Source organism: Dermochelys coriacea, chromosome 4, assembly GCF_009764565.3.
Source record: "Dermochelys coriacea isolate rDerCor1 chromosome 4, rDerCor1.pri.v4, whole genome shotgun sequence".
Taxonomy (NCBI): Eukaryota; Metazoa; Chordata; order Testudines; family Dermochelyidae; genus Dermochelys; species Dermochelys coriacea.
In genome coordinates this window covers 64,342,903-64,360,269 of record NC_050071.1, presented here as the reverse complement: position 1 = coordinate 64,360,269, position 17,367 = coordinate 64,342,903, and the positions used below count along the sequence as shown (strand labels likewise).

At 39.3% G+C, this 17,367-nt stretch overlaps 1 long non-coding RNA gene across 1 annotated transcript in view; it reads right to left on the bottom strand.

The window, feature by feature from the left end:
- Nucleotides 1–17,367, bottom strand: part of LOC122459892 — a 49,490-nt gene that overhangs the window by 22,823 nt on the left and 9,300 nt on the right. Inside the window, exon 2 of the long non-coding RNA XR_006280858.1 lies at nt 8,551–8,670. This is a non-coding gene — a long non-coding RNA (uncharacterized LOC122459892). The remainder of the gene's footprint in view (nt 1–8,550; nt 8,671–17,367) is intronic.

Below are 17,367 nucleotides of genomic sequence, written 5' to 3'. Positions count from 1 at the left end.
AAGGAGGGAGAAAAATTGTTCCTCTTAACCTGTGAGGATAGGACAAGAAGCAATGGGCTTAAATTGCAGCAAGGGCGACTTAGGTTGGAGATTAGGAAAAACTTCCTAACTGTCAGAGTAGTTAAGCACTGGAATAAATTGTCTAGGGAGGTTGTGGAATCTCCATCATTGGGGATTTTTAAGAGCAGGTTAGACAAATACCTTTCAGGGATGGTCTAGATAATACTTAGTCCTGCCTAGAGTGCAGGGGGCTGGACTAGATGACCTCCTGAGGTCTCTTCCAGTTCTATGATTCTATGAGGCACAAGGGAATGGTTTCTTTTTGGGAAGCTAGGCATAGAGTAGTTTGAAAATAAGGCTTAAAATAGGATGTTAGATTGTACATTAAATATGGAGTGACTACTTCCACTTGATAATAAACAAAATCCTTAGGAGCACAGGAAAATACACTACAATATAGAGCCTGTCCAAGGTTTCATCTATAAAAATAGACAAAATGATGAATGCATGATTATTCTGGCAGCACAGTAGCACTGAAAGCAAGACACTATTAACACAGAAAATCAAGAGCAAAGGCGGTTTCATTTATCTAGGTGAATTTAATGAAAATCTGGTCCTACAAATTCATAATTTTCAACCCATTTCCATTTCAATACTTACTAATAAAAGTACCGTGTTAAGGGGGCTGTATGAGATGTAAATGAAACATGAGTTAAGACTGCAACTTGTTACAATGGGCCAGATTCTGGGCTCTGATAATACTGATGCAAAGCAGCCTTAAAACAATTCCTAGGTGACACAGAGTTACTAGGCAAGTTCTACACTTCTCTGTTTTAGCCCCCACAGCATAGGGGGCAGGAATGGGGGGTTCCTAGTATGTAATGTACTATGAGGATCCTTGAGACCAGCCCCTCAGTTGATGCAAGAATTTGGAGACTATAAACTGTACCTTAACATCACTTTCACCTCACCCCCTTCATCTGAGTCAAACAGAATTTGAGTTTGGCAGGGCAAAGGATCTGGGCTTATATTTTCAAGTATGTGTGGAATAAACTAATGGTTTACAATATACCATGTAGAAGAAAAAGAAAAGAAATGCAAATTCATCTCATTAAGAAAGAATGGTCGTCAGCACTTTAGAGCATTCTTGAGCTTGCTTTTTCCATTCTTTTCTGCTGAGGCATTTAAAACTGTCCATTTCTTGACATTAGTTGCGGGAAAGAATCCATTTCCAGTTCATTGAAGTGTTGTTGCCATAGAGTCCTGGGTATTGTAAATTAGGTTCCTGTGTGCTCTTGAGGACAACCTGAACCTCTTGGTTGCAAATAAATTGATCATATCAACATAGTGTAAGTCAAAAATGCATAACTCCTATTCAGTGTAAATGACATGTCTTTTGCTGGGGGAAGCCTGCTTAACAACATTCTCTTTTCCTACTCCATTGAATCCACGTGAGAGAGAGAGAGAATTATTTTTCAAGTGCCCAAAATACAGTAGGAGTGTCACAAAATAAGCAAGGAACCATATAGTCTAAATTGAATGTCACAGCAAGTGAAGGTCAGAGACATGAGAGGAGAGAAAAGGAGCATGAGGGTTATAATAAGATCACACACTAAAAGTCAGTGAGTTTCCATGTGGATTCAGGGATCCAACTGTAAGGCCAGAACCATTTGTAATGAACCTGAAAAACAACAGATGACATCTCATACCCCAGTGAGGAGAAGCGTTTAAGAAAAAATCTGATCATGAACAGCAATGTGATTAAGCCTTTATTTGGTTTATATATTGTCATGTTTTCATCTAATCCTCCTTTTTAAAAAATTAAAGTGTAAGCAAATATTTTCTGTGAGTAATACTACAGAATTGGTTTTTAGGATTGGTTTGTCTGAGGTAAGGTGGGGGCTTAATGAATAGGCTTTGGAAAGCTGCTAGATACCTAATGTTACATATAACTTCACTTAGCTATATAATGTAGAACCAGTCTTAAAGTTCATTACCAGTTAAGAGTTTCCATTCTTAAGAAGCATGTGATATACACTGAATAATCACAGAAGGTAAATAAACTCATCAAGCACGTGGGATGTGGAAAACCTCAACCTGAAACGGATCAGGGAGTAGAACTTGGATCTCCCACTTCCCAAAAGAGTAGCCCAACTGGTGGACTCTAAGGTATTCTGGTGTGGGTCTCTCTCAGTGTCTCCTGTTGAAGCTGTTCTACTTTGTATAAAATATTTGAATAGTTACTGGACCACAGAAAGAGAATGCGTCCAAATGACTGTATAGTCTGGAATTTAGGGCACTCACCTAAGAAATGGGGAGACCAAAATTCAGGTCTGTGTTCCTCTAAATAAGTTATTTATACCAAGTGGAACACTGTCGTCTGGAGAGATTCAGAGAGCCTGGCTCTCCCATAGCCCAGGTGAGTGCCCTAGCCACTAGGCTAAAAGTTATAGGGGAGATGACGCCGCCTCCTCCAGCCATTTTGAACATGTAGTGCTTTACAAATGCCCAGAAACAAAATGTTTTGAATTGAACAAATTGCTTCACTTGACTCGCAACAGACTTTTTTTTTAATTAACAGAAAATTCCAAAAAAGTTCAGAGTTGGTTCAACCTAAACTTGATCTTTTTTTCCAGAACTGCTATCAAGACAAAAAAAAATCAGTTATTTACCCAGCTAAGACAGGCATATTTTATTTTGTTCCATCAAGAAATATATACCCACAGAAGGTAAAATACACCGAGATATGTGGTACTTTATACATACTCCACATCTATGAAATATATATAAGCAAATAAAGATGGAATATGGCACATGCAGTGAGCAGTTTGTTATGAATGTCTGAAATTTGAGAGACTATTATTTAATTGTTATCCTAGGTTTAACATGGCTGAGTTATCCATCTTTGCCTTATTAATGGATGGCTATTTATAAAGGGTGTACCCCAGCACTTATGAATAGCCGGTTGCGTGTATTCAGCATTTCAAAGGAGAGGCTGGACTGAAAAGGTGTGTACAAGTGATTTGAATTTCAAAGAGCAGAGAATAAACACCAGCTATTTAGGGGCTAATTTATACTGGACATGGCAGGAAGAGAAATCTCTGCTGTTCTAAGACATTGCACACAATGCTATAGTAAACTGAAGACTTTGAAGTAAGGTTTAGTAATTGATACAGCAGATTAAGAAGCCTATTCTTTTTCTTCTTTTTGCACCAGTGTAAATCAGGAGTAACTGCACTGCAGTCACTTGAATTATACTAGCGTGAAATAGGTGTATGGGAGATCAGAATCAGGCTCTGGACGGAATCCTGGGTGAGATCATTTACCAGATTAAGTCTCTAATAAATTACAAGCCAGCAGGACATTTAGTAGTTTGTTGTTTATGATGAAAAGGTAACAAAAATAAACACGAGTTACTGCTCAGCTTCAGTTTTCAAACAGCAGGATAAAAATATGACACACCTGAATATAGATCGTATATGACATGCAATGCTGATACAAAATTATGGTAAGATTTTAAGATGTCTGCATCCTGTTCTTCTCTAAACTCATAAGCAGAAGATGACCATCATAGAAACTAAAGCCTTTTTAATGGGTCCATGTAGTTTAGAGGATAAGGAATTTAGGAATCCCATTGGTCCACAGACCTCCATATGTAGACCTTGAAGACTTGTTGGAAGAACCAATAGAATTCTTATCAGAACAACATTTTTTTGACATTTTTATTATAGTAATAAGTGTGCCATCTCCTTAGAATGCAAGCTGGAAAAGAAACTTAAAGATATTCTTATTATATATATATATATATATATGCTTATTGTTTCATCAACAAATAATAAACATTTATAAATGTTTACTAACCACTTAATAAATGCTTTTTTTAAAAAACAAAAAACAAAAAGAGAATAATAAATGGCTACTATCATATTGTTAATTAATGGCTGAAAGTCAACATTTTGAATGCTGGAAGGTATTGCTGTATTGAAAAATATCTATTATTTGCACAAATATCTATTATTTGCAGATCTCTTTTCCATTTAATCATCTCATATCCCCATCCAATCATGAGCTGCTGTGTGAACAATTTTTGATCATGATAAAAACGTTAGACTCTACAGCTAGCAGCATAAAAATAATTATCAGAATGCAACATGTTTATCCAATTCATATCTCATAATACCCTTCCTTAGAGAAAGGCTTTTATGTAGATTTATACAGACTTCCCCAATGAAAAACCACTTAGAAATTCCTGTCAGGTGCTTTCTGCTTGAAGGGTTCCAGTGTGTGGGTGGCTGTTTCTTTTGTATGTGCAGCAATGTCCCACTCCTTTAAAGACATGTTTTTTCTCTTTTGCTTTCATACCACATTTGTAAAATGAGAGACAGAGTGACATGTTCTGAACCAGTCTTTGAAAATTTTAATGAGAACTATCCATCTACTTAGAGTACAAATATTTTAATACACAGGTACTATCTATTGGCTGCTTGTTGCCTTAGTAATTAGGGCTATTCTCTGAAAAATGTATGAGGAGTCACATTTTGTATTTTTTCCCTTTGCGACTGGTCTTTGTTTTGTACTTTCTTTCTCTGTAGGATAAAACTTGTATATGTGGGGAAGTTAGGGCGCAGTGAGCTAAAGTGTGAATTTAAAGTGCACAAACTACTCCACCTTAGAGCATTGTAAGAGTGTCCACACAGGAAGCTAAGGGCGCCCTAATGCACACAAAACACTTAGTGCACTGTAAGAGTGTCCACAGAGTGTGGAATACCTAGTACCCACTGGCTACTATGGGCTTTTTCCCCATATAGACAAACCTCCCGGATGAGACGCAAAAATTGTGTTTTTTCTCTGTTACAGGATGCATTCACCAGTGGCGGCGCCTCCTCATGGCTGTCCTGGGGATTAGCTCTGACAAGGTCTTGCCCCCTTCTCTGGCAGTGACTCCCTGATCATCCTCGCACCCAGGGGTGAAAGTAACTGAAATATCTTACCGGTATGGTCATATTGTAACCTCCCTTCCCACCCCCACTCCTACACGTTTAACTTCATGGATCCCTTTTCACGACTTTGATACAGTAGCTGTCTACTAGTTTTATTCTAGAGTATTGGTAGTAGCACCCCTGCCCTGAGCGATGCAAGTTTTAGCACAGTAAAGTGGCAGTGTAGACAGTGCTGCCACGCTCCCAGAACTGATAGCTATTTCCCTCGTGAAGGTGGTTTTATTACAGTGCTGGGAGAGCTCTCTCCTAGTGCTGGAGCTGCTACTACACAGCTACTTTAAAGTGCTGCCATGGCAGAGCTTTAACGTCACCTGTGTAGACATACCCTTTTGTGGATGACTTTCAGCTTTTTCATTTGTCATTGTTCTTTTTGACTGACAATCCCCCATTTCCTCACACACTAATGGGGATGTTTAAACATAAAAGTAAGATAGGCAGAGGCCTGGGAGGTGTCACAGACCAGCAAACAGCAGCAAGTCCCCCTAGTGGGAAAGCGGCACGACATGGAGAAGTTTCACCCAGAGCACCAGCTGCTTCAGAACCCCACTCACGCGCTGCCAAGCCCCACACCTTGACCCTCCCCCGCTGCTGGCTCCTGCCTCTGGCACCCCACATCCGCCTGCAACAGGGACTGCTGAAGAGACTCCCCGACTGCAGCCGGGTGAGCTCTTCCTCCCACAGCTGGCTGAATAATGAATGAATCCAAGGGCTGGAAACAGAGCGCAGTGCCCTGGGCACGGAGTGTAAAGCCACCCCTCTGTCCTGCAGTGTACACACAACACTCGCTCCCCAAGCTGCCTCATCCCCCAAGGGCCCGTGTGTGTGGATCTGCACACTGAAGAGCAGGTGGCCCACAGGAGAACCAGCTCAAGAGTGAGCTGGGAGGGGAGCAAGGCGCTTTCTGCACAATCACACTCCTGTGTCCTGCTCGCATTGACCTCCTTAGATCCTCCCACCTGCTGCCTTTCAGCTCCCCTAATCTCCAAGATCAACTCTGATTCCCTCTCCAACTATGCTTAGGGGTGGTCGGTTTTCTTGCAGAGAAGATGTTTGTAGCAATCCATTCTGCCTTCATGGATTTCACAACACTGGGCTCCTTCCAGCAACTTCTCCGCTCTGGTGAGTTGTTCCGTTTCAGTGAAGGTTGAATTATGCAGTGTGTGAATCTGCAATCAACTACATTTAATTACACTGTTCCAACGGAGGGGATAGTCACACTGGGTGCTTTCTACTGTAAATTGTGTGCCTGACAAGACAGACTTGACCAATAAGCTGCAAGCGGCTCCCGTGATGGCATGCAAAAGCTAATGTTCGCAATCACATGGATGTCTTCCACCTGACGAGAAGTAAAAACTGAAAACTGAAGGGGAGCATTTTGTTTCTATAGAATGTAAATATATATTTAATTCAAGCAATAAATCTCATTTTTTGTTATTTCTACAGTTAAATCTAGCCTATTTTACCCATTTGTACTGAATGCTTTGGCCACATTCTTATCGGTACACCGTACCGGCTTACTTTCACCTCTGCTCTCACCATCTGCCATTCAGGGGGCTCCCTCTTTGTGACTTGGCCCTCTGGCCAGTTCACCACGTGTTTCCCCTTTTAGAGTGGAGGGGTATATCAAAGTCCCTCCATACAAAATGGCACTCTTCCCTGTACTGCCCCAACTGTGTCACTCCTCCAATGGCTGCTAGGGGGACCTGGTCCCACCGTCTACTCTGGGTCCCAGCTCAGAGGCCCTCTCATCTGCAGCCAAGATCTGACCTCCTCCATACCTTGCTGCTTTTCCCCTGACACTTGCCTACCTCTCTGGCTCTCCCTCTTCTCTTGGTTTGCCAGCCCAAACTTCCCCCTCTCCAAGGAAATAACTGTAGGCTACTTGTCCTTAGCCCCAGACACACCTCCCGTCTCCTCCCAAGAAATGACTGCAGACTCCTTCCTTGCAGCACACTATGTTGCCTGGCTTATATAGACCCTGTCTGCTCCTGCCCAGCTGAGCCTCTTCTAATTAAATCCCTGCTACCTGCCTCATTCTCCAGGTACAGCCTGGTCAGTTATTTGGCTAACTTAGCCATTTTAACCCCTCCAGGTCTTGTGTGGGGTGGAACAGATATGTTTCCACTACTGTTTAATAGATTTCTCACTATAATCACACACTTTATACATTTATTACACACAAAAGTTACATTAAAATAATGTTAAAATTCTTAAGTCAAGCTCTCAAAGTTAGGAAATGACAAAATTAAGGTTGCCCATGCAATATTAATTCAGCATCCTTGTGCTTATGCATTATGATAGTATTTAATAGAGGATTATAAAATAAATTTTCCCCAAAGAAGTCCAAAGCATTAATATTTGGCAAAATTATAAGCTACTGAAAACAGGGTTTGATAATGGGAATGTCAAGTGACCTTACCTACCAGCACTACCAGCTCCAACTGTAATATTACTTCATATTTTCCCATAAATTCATTTGGGGAAACTGTAGAAACAGGTTATAGCTATTTTAAAATAGTACCAAAATTAATGCCCTAAACCATTCAAGAATAGCTTTTTCTGTAAAATGTGGGTTACAACTAGGATACATCATGGTGTGACGTGTTATAAAGATTATTTAGCACTCATTTCAAATGACCGGGATAACTCCGATGTGGCTTTCAATTTATTAGAAAATGTGGTCATCCCAAATTCTATCCATCATAATGCTGTTTCTAATTAACTGATGCATATAAAACCTTAACTCTGTCTTAATTAAGTTTTTTGTCTTTCAATATGTTTTACATCTCAGTGAAATCTAATATTTGAAGCTAACTACTGCTATGGACCATTAAATTACAAAAATGAGTTCTCAGCAAATGTGAAACACAACGAAGAAGAAGAAGAAAAAAATCACATGATTTAACGCTTTGATGAACCAGAAAAACCAACAAAGGATCATACAATCACCACCTCTGCCACTACCATTCTGCCCAGAGTTATTGGAATACTACCCATCAAAAGAAAACTTCGTTGAGAGCTACATAGGTTCCGTTCCAGCTACACTCTGAGAAAATATTTCAAAGAGCTGTAAAATAATTTGTTGTGAATTTACCTTCTCTTTTCTCTTCACAATTGCTTGCAAACTGATTTTGGTTTCTACAACTATAGTTCAGGTTCATAAGCATTCATCAAATATTTCATATGAAAATATTGCAAAAACTATGGGCCATTTGTGAACTATTTACTTTGACTACCAGTTCTGCATTAGTGGTGATGTGGTCACCTAAGATGCATGGTGTTGATTCTGCTCTGATTGGAAGACTAAGACTTTTCTAGGAGGATTAAAAATTATGGTTATGTTACTATCCATGAATAATGATCATTATGACCCCACAAAAACAGTGAACCAAACTTATGACTTTTCACTCATTGAAATATTTGTGAATTACTTTTTATATTATTTGATCAGCTGTAACTTCAAAATTTTGTTCCTCTTTTTCCTCAGCTGGATGAATGCATATAATATATATAACTCTGCTATCAGCAGAACAAGAACAAATTTACTTACTCTAAGTGTTAAATGTGGTGGTCAAATATTGTTGTCCTTGAGCAGACCATTTAGATAATCTATTCTGTCTCTTCTTACTGCATTTCACAACAGTGCTCCATCTCACATAGTGCTCGAGTCCTAAAAAACAAGTGCTGGATCTGAATTTCAACCTCAAGAACAACAGTAACATACTTTATATTCCACACCTGAAAAATGCTATTTTTGCTCAAATTATGACAAAACAAATTATATGCAACATGATCTCCCAGAGCTACTTTCGTATCTTTCTTTAGGGCTATGGAGCCAAGGTTTTGTGGACCTGCAGAAGTGGAAAATGGGTGGCAGCGACTCCACTCAATGAGAAGAATCAAATGCTATCCAACATGACCCCTGCCCATGGAATTCCTTAACTTTGTCTTTGTTAAGATAAAGAGATTGATCCCCTTGACTCTGTCACTATAAAGCAGATTTTCTAATCCTTTCTAATCCATTCTTGGGGCTCTTAATAATAGAATCATAGAAGGGTTGGAAGAGACCTCAGGAGGTCATCTAGTCCAACCCCCTGCTCAAAGCAGGACCAACCCCAACTCAAAGCATTCCAGCCAGGGTTTTATCAAGCCAGGCCTTAAAAACCTCTAAGGATGAAGATTTCACCACCTCCCTAGGTAACACATTCAGTGCTTCACCACCCTCCTAGTGAATTAGTTTTTTTCCTAATATCCAACCTAGACCTCCGCCACTGCAACTTGGGACCATCGCTCCTTGTTCTGTCATCTTCCACCACTGAGAACAGTCGAGCTCCATTCTGTTTGGAACCCACCTTAAGGTAGCTGAAGGCTGCTATCAAATTCCCCCTCACTCTTCTCTTCTGAAGACTAAATAAGACCAATTCCCTCAGCCTCTCCTCATAAGTCATGTACCCCAGACCTCTAATCATCTTCGTTGTTCTCCGCTGGACTCTCTCCAATTTGACCACATCCTTTCTGTAGTTGGGGGGGGCAAAAACTGGATGCAATACTCCAGATGTGGCCTCACCAGTGCCGCACAGAGGGGAATAATCACTTCCCTCGCTCTGCTGCAATGCTCATACTAATGCAGCCCAATAAGTCATTAGCCTTCTTGCAACAAGGACAGACTGTTGAGTCATATCCAGCTTCTCATCCACTGTAATCCCCAGGTCTTTTTCTGCAGAACTGCTGCTTAGCCAATTGGTCCCTAACCTGTAGCACTGCATAGGATTCTTCCATCCTAAGTGCAGGACTCTGATGAGGTTCAACAAGGACAAGTGCAGATTTCTTTTGACCCAATCCTCCTATTTGTCTAGATCTTCCCATTACTGCCCCAACTGTGTCACTCCTCCAATGGCTGCTAGCGGGACCGGGGCCCACCCTCTACTCTGGGTACGGCAAAGAGGACCTTTGTCTGGACTTCCTTGGAACCTCTCCAATTTATCAGCATCCATCTTGAATTGTGGACAGCAGTGGTCTCACCATTACCTAATACAACATCCTACTCCACTTCTACTGAAGATTCCTCTGTTTATGCAACCAAGGATAACATTAGCCCTTTGGCTACAAGTGTCCAAAATGGGAGCTCATGTTCAGTTGATAATCCACCATAACTCCTAAATCTTTTTCAGAGTCATTGCTTCCCAGGATAGAGTTCCCCATCCTGTAAGTAAGTACACATTTACAGTTAGCTGAATTAAAATGCATATTGTTTCCTTGCACCCAGTTTACCAACCAATCCAGATCATACTGGCTTCTTCATTACTTACCACTCCCCCAATTTTGTTGTCATCTGCAAACATTATCAAAGGTTTTATGTTTTCTTCCAGGTCATTGATAAAAATGTTAAATAGTACAGGGCCAAGAACCAATCCCTGTGGAAACCCAGCAGAAACACACCTGCTCAATGATAATTCATCATTTACAATTACATTTTGAGACCAACCAGTTAGCCAATTTTTAATCAATTTAATGTGTGCCATGTTAATTTTATGTTGATTTAGATTTTTAATTAAAACATTGTATGGTACCAAATCAAACTCCTTCTAGAAGTCTAAGTATATTACATCAACACTATTACTGTTATTAACCAAAAGTATAATCTCATAAAAAATATGTATAGTAAATTACTTTGACTGGATTAATTTTACATAAACCCATGCTGATTGGCAATAGAATTTTGTTCTACTTTTTAAAATTCTTTATTAATCAAGTCCCATATCAGCCACTCCATTATCTTGCCAAGGACTGATGTCAGACTGGCAGGCCTATAATTACCTGGGTCATCCCGTTTACCTTTTTTAAATACTGTAACACAACATTAACTTTTTTGCAGACTTCTGGAACTTCCCCAGTGTTCCAAGACTTTTTGAAAAGTGGCAAGCTCCTCAGCCAGCTCTTTTTTTAAACTCTTTGGTTATATGTTATCCAGACATACTGGGTGTCTAACTTTATTAGCTATCGTTAATATCCTCTTGAGATACTAGGATGTTGGTGATGTGTTTCTGTACCAGCTGTGGAGTTAATCACCATAGGGCACTAGTATTTGTTGTGAGTCTCCCAGGGAATGTTACATGGACTTGGATTTAACACTAGAGAGAAGGGTGTTGAAGGGGAGAGAGCAAAATGATGATTTGCTGCAGGGAGGGGCTTGAATTCAATCAAACTGACAGGCTGTTGTCCAATCATTGACCAATGCTCTCATGGAGGCACTGGCCAAGTATATCTCAAAGCAGGGGCACCATCTCCTCATGCTGCATCCTCCACCTCCTCTGCACCTGCTGTGGAAGGAGAGATGGCCACCCAGGTTACTAAGTCACCATCTCTCCTTCTGGAATTTGAGGGTGGGTTGGGGGACATTGAGTTCAGACCCAGAGCCCCACTCCAGAAGTAGACTTGGTGGCTAGGTAATTAGAAGTACTAGAATGCTGTTCTGGCTTCCCCCCAAAATGCCAGAATGGTATTCCAGAGCATTCCAGCACGACTCAAGTGCTGATCTAACCATTTCTTGAATAACCAATGGCAATAGCTGATGATGCTTGATCAGCTCCACTGTTAGCAATTAGGTAATAGAATAGTCTATCTACCTATTTTTACAGGATATATAATATGATAATGGCAGGAATTTTGAATGCCTAGTTTACCATTGAGTGGCAAAAAACATTCCTAACCCATCAAGACTTTCTCCTCAGTCAATTGAAAAGACCACCAAAAACCGTAGTGGAAGGTCAGAAAAGTTTGGAGAGTTGGGGACACTCAGTTTCTAGTTAAGGAGCATTCTTGATCTCAAGACTCAAATTAACTCAGGCTGGCTGTCACAGGAAAAGGGCAGAAGGATTTTGTTTGTTTTGTTTCTGTGAAAAATTTATTTTACCCAATGCAACTGAATTCCATGAGTGATAGAGCAGTGGAACAGTATGCAGATAAATTCAATTTATTCCATGGCTTGGAGAAATTTATAGGGGTACACTGCCAACAGATAGTTTGTTTTACATTTTAACTGTACATCTTTCTCAGGATTTGTGTACACATAAAAGCTGTGCCCCTTTAACTATACCCAAGAATAAGCTATATTGGCATAAAGCATCTTTGTATCAGTATGTATGTGAGAACAATAGGGACTTCCCTTGTATAACTATTTTTGTATTAAAAATAAATAAATATATTACACCTTATCCAAAACATTTATACTGTGTGTAGATCATGCCTCAGATTCCTTTTCTAGATAGCTGTCCACAAATTCCTAGTTTTGCTTCTCCCTGATGTTACAGGCTGATGTGAATTATAGTCCAAGCTAAATCCTTAAAATAGAGATGAAAAAAGAAAATAATTTCATTGTGTATAAATCCTTGATATGACGGGGATGAAGAAATTAAGTCGTAACCTTCATCCTTGCTTACAAAGGCTCAGCTCCCACTTACTTAAATGGGAGTTGCCCCCATTTAAGTGCAGGCAAAATTAGGCCAACCGTTCAGGGAGTTCTGTAGTGCTAGAATGACAATAGTGTCCACAACATAATGCAAGAGAGGAGCCTCATAGCTGAAAACATAATAAGGAAAACAACTACAGTAGCTGGGAATGTTAGAGTTGGGGCCTTTCAGCTCCGGTTTGTCTTAATAATTACTTAGATCAGGGCTGTGCCTATAAAAAGAAAAATGTAGCTGGCAACACTAATCTGGGAATGTATTTAATATCTTAAGTGATTTAAGTCACCTTCAGGAGAATTTATTAACATACTTATACATTCTAAATGGGTTCTAAATTAGCTGTTACCACTCAAGAAAGAGATCCTGGAATTACTGTGGTTAGTCTGCTGAAAATTTCAGCTCAATGCACAGCAGTGGTCAAAAAAGGCTAATAGTATGTTATGAACTATTAGGAAAGAGATAGGAAATAAGACAGAAAATATCATAATGCCACTACATAAATTGATGGTGCACCAACACTTTGAATACTGGTTCTGGTCATCCCATCTCAAGAAGGACATAGTGGAACTGGAAAGGGTTCAGAGAAGGGCAACAAAAGTGACCAAGGGTATAGAATGGCTTTTATATGAGAAGATACTAAAAAGATTAGGGCTGTTCATCCTAGAAAAGAGACAACTACAGGGGGAAATGACAGAGATTGATAAAAGCATGAACGGTGTGGAAAAAGTGAATAGAGAAGTGTTATTTATACTTTCACACAATATAAAAAACAGGGGTTACCCAATGATATTAATAGGCAGTAGGTTTAATACAAACAAGAGGAAGTACTTTTCATGCTATGCACAACTAACCTGTGGAAATCATTGCAATTTTGAACCCAGTTCAAAAAAGGACTGGCTAAGTTCAGGAGGATAGGCCCATCAATGTCTATTAGCTAAGGGATGCAAGCCCATGCATGGGGCAACCCTAAACCTTTGACTACCAGAAGACAGGAGTGGAAGACTGGAGCGGATCCCTCCCATAACTGCCCTGTTCTATACATTGCTCCTGAAGCTATGGGATGGGCCATTGCCAGAGTCAGGATACTGGGCAAGATGGACCATGGCCTGACCTAACATGGCAGCTTCTATGTCCGTTAGGGGTTTGATCTATCAAATGGCTAAAGGATTTTTATAGAGAAAAAGTGAATTAATGCAATTTGGATCTAAAGCTCATAAAGAAAAAAAACGCTGAATAAAAGAACTGGATTTACTGACAATTAAAGAAACTTAAGCAATTTAAATTACTGATTTTAATCAGCAAACAGAAACCTTTATTTAAATTATCCAATTTAATCTTGTTTTGCATTTGTACTTTTTAGTTATTTTCCTAAACAAAGATTGATTCTCATTGGTTAGTAGCCATTAAAACATAAGAACAGCCATACTGCATCAGACCAAAGGTTCATCTTGCCCAGTATCCTGTCTTCCAACAGTGGCCAATGCCAGGTGCCCAAGAAGGAATGAACAGAACAGGTAATAATCAAGTGATCCATTCCCTGTTGCCCATTCCCAGCTTCTGGCAAACAGAGGCTAGGGACACCATCCCTGCACATCCTGACTAATAGCCATTTATGGACCTATCCTCCATAAATTTATCTAGTTCTTTTTTGAATCCTGTTATAGTCTTGGCCTTCACAGCATCCTCTGGCAAAAAGTTCCACAGACTGACTGTATGTTGTGTGAAGAAATACTTCCTTTTGTTTCTTTTAATCCTGCTGCCTATTCATTTCATTTGGTGACCCCTAGTTCTTGTGTTATGAGAAGGAGTAAACAACATGTCCTTATTTACTTTCTTCACATCAGTCATGATTTTATAAACCTCTATCATATCCCCCCTTAGTCATCTCTTTTCCAAGCTGAAAAGTCCCAGGCTTATTAATCTTTCCTCATATGGAAGCCATTTCATACCCCCTAGTCATTTTTGTTGCCTTTTTCTGAACCTTTTCCAATTTCAATACATCTTTTTTGAGATGGGGCAATGGTATCTCCATGAAGTATTTGAGATGTGGGCATACCATGGATTTATATAGAGGCAATATGATATTTTCTGTCCTATTATCTATCCCTTTCTTAATGATGCCCAACATTCTGTTCACTTTTTTGACTGCTGCTACACATTGAGTGGATGTTTTCAGAGAATTATCTACAATTACTCCAAGATCTCTTTCTTGAGTGATAACAGCTAATTTAGACCCCATCATTTTATATATATAGTTAGGATTATGTTTTCCAATGTGCATTACTTTGCACTTATCGGCATTGAATTTCATCTGCCATTTTGTCGCCCAGTCACTCAGTTTTGAGAGAGCCTTTTGTAGCTCTTTGAAGTCTGTCTGGGACTTATCTTGAGTAGTTTTGTATCAACAACTTTTTCCACTTCACTGTTTACCCCTTTTCCCAGATCAGTTATGAATATGTTGAATAGGACTGGTCCCAGTACAGATCCCTGGCAGACACCACTATTTACTTCTCTCCATTCTGAGAACTGGCCATTTATTCCTACCCTTTGTTTCCTATCTTATAACTAGTTACCAATCCATGAAATGACTTTCCCTCTTATCCCAGGACAGCTTACTTTGCTTAAGAGCCTTTGGTGAGGAAACCTTGTCAAAGGCTTTCTGAAAATCTAAGTACACTATATCCACTCGATCCCCCTTGTCCACATGCTTGTTGACCCCCCTCAAAGAATTCTAGTAGATTGGTGAGGCACGATTTCACTTGACAAAAACCATGTTGACTCTTCCCTAACAAATTTTGTTAACTATGTTTCTTACAATTTTGTTCTTTACTATAGTTTCAACCAGTTTGCCCAATACTGAAGTCAGGCTTATCAGCCTGTAGTTGCTGGGATCACCTCTGGAGCCCTTTTTAAAAATTGGTGTCACATTAGCTATCCTCCAGTCATTTGGTACAGAAGCTGATTTAAATGATAGGTTACAGGCTACAGTTAGGAGTTCTGTAATTTCACATTTGAGTTCTTTCAGAACTCCTGGGTGAATACCAGAACTCTTGGGTTGACTTGCAACTAAATATAGCCTTTATAGTAAATTCAGTGTTTCTTTTGCTAACTAAGAGGATATGCTATTCCATATACATTTATTTAAACAATTATATCGATCACATATATTTATTCCAATTCTTAAATTTTACATACTTTATGACGTTAGAAAATAATGAATTATGTATTTCTTATTTACTAGATGATGACTGATTTTTATAGTTGTGATTCCTGTCAAGCTTTATTTGGAAATTCAAAATAAATTAAAAATTCACAAAAAGAGCATTTTAAAATGTTTTTGTTACTTAAATAAGACTAACAAACATGCTGGATACCACAGGCACCAGCTTCCTCTGGGCCTCGCTCAACCCCAGTCCCCACCCCAACCCCTTAAGCCCCCACCCTCAGCCCACCTTTTTCCACCCCCATTCCATCCCCCACCTCTTCCCACTGAGTTCCACCCCCTCCCTCAAGTGTACCCCATTTCTCCCCCAGTGCCTCCTGCATGCCACGGAACAGGTGATCGTGAGGCACTGTGAGGGAGGGGGATTAGTTGACTGGTGGGGCCGCCTGCAGTTGGGAGGTGCTGGGGCGGGCGAGTTGGATGCCTGTGGGCACTAAGCACCCACTAATTTTTTTCTGTGTCAATATCTATGCTAGATACATAAGAAAAAAGGTAAGTTTATTAAAACTAACTGTTTTATTTAAAAAGAAGGAAGCATTATCTGTAGTTAATTAATTGAACTGATTGTTTCTGGTCTTTAGTTTTTAGAACTAGTAGATCTCATCCTGTTACATCTAGTTTTTATTGGAAGAGATAAACAAGAAAATATTTTTTTTCCACCGGTGCAAGAGGGTACTGCCGTCAAAAGCTAGTTTAGGCCTTTAGCAAACTCTGGTTCCCGGAGTTTAACCATTGACTTCCATCAGTTCAGTAGTTTGAATTTCTTTAAAACTTCAGCAGCAAACGTACTGTTTCAATACTTTTTAAGTTTAATTTAAATGATTTTAATAGATTATAGTAAACTTGGCCTTAATATAATTTCAATTTAATTGTAAATTTTTATTTAAAAAAATTGTATTCAATGTAAATAAAAATCTGATTTACATTAAAATATGGTGTTTTTTATTTTATTTTTAAATCATCAAGTTAATGGGAGTAATTCTGCTAAGATCCCAAAAAATTCTTTAAATATATAGGCCTAAAACTGCTCAGGTTAATTTTCCAAGCACTTTGGGCTATTCATTTGCACACAGGCACTTTTGTGATGGATACCATTGGCCTTTCAATTCTTCCTTCCTTCTGAAGAGATGAAGGAAACAAAGTTTGTCATTTACTTTGCATCTTTAGAACACTTCCTGCAGAAGATGGGGTTATTTCTGGGAGGCAATCTTTATCCAACATTACAGCATGACTCATATTATAGCCAGAGATAATTAAAATGACCATCTTGATTACATGGCTACAAGAGTAGTGGGTGTCTAAGCAAAGAAAGCAAATGTAATCACTCAAACACCTTCTTTTTCCCCCTCATCTTCCCTTGGATGCAAAGCATCACTTAGTGTTCTTTGTTTGCTTTTCTCTGTTAACTAGTTTGTTTCCCTGGTTTTCTTTGTTCTTCTTTTGTTACCAAATAGGTAATATCATTGTTCCTAACTTCTCTTCCTCAGCATTTATCAATGTCTGCTTTACACTGTCTTTTGTGTAATGTTTCTTTCAATATTGATTTCTGAGCTTTGTTGTTATTAGATTTTAGAACAATACTTTTAAAACTTCTCTAAATTTGATTGTATATATTTTTTGTACTTGGTGCGAATAGACAACAATTGTTGTAGTTCACTATTGATATTTATGTTGAAAT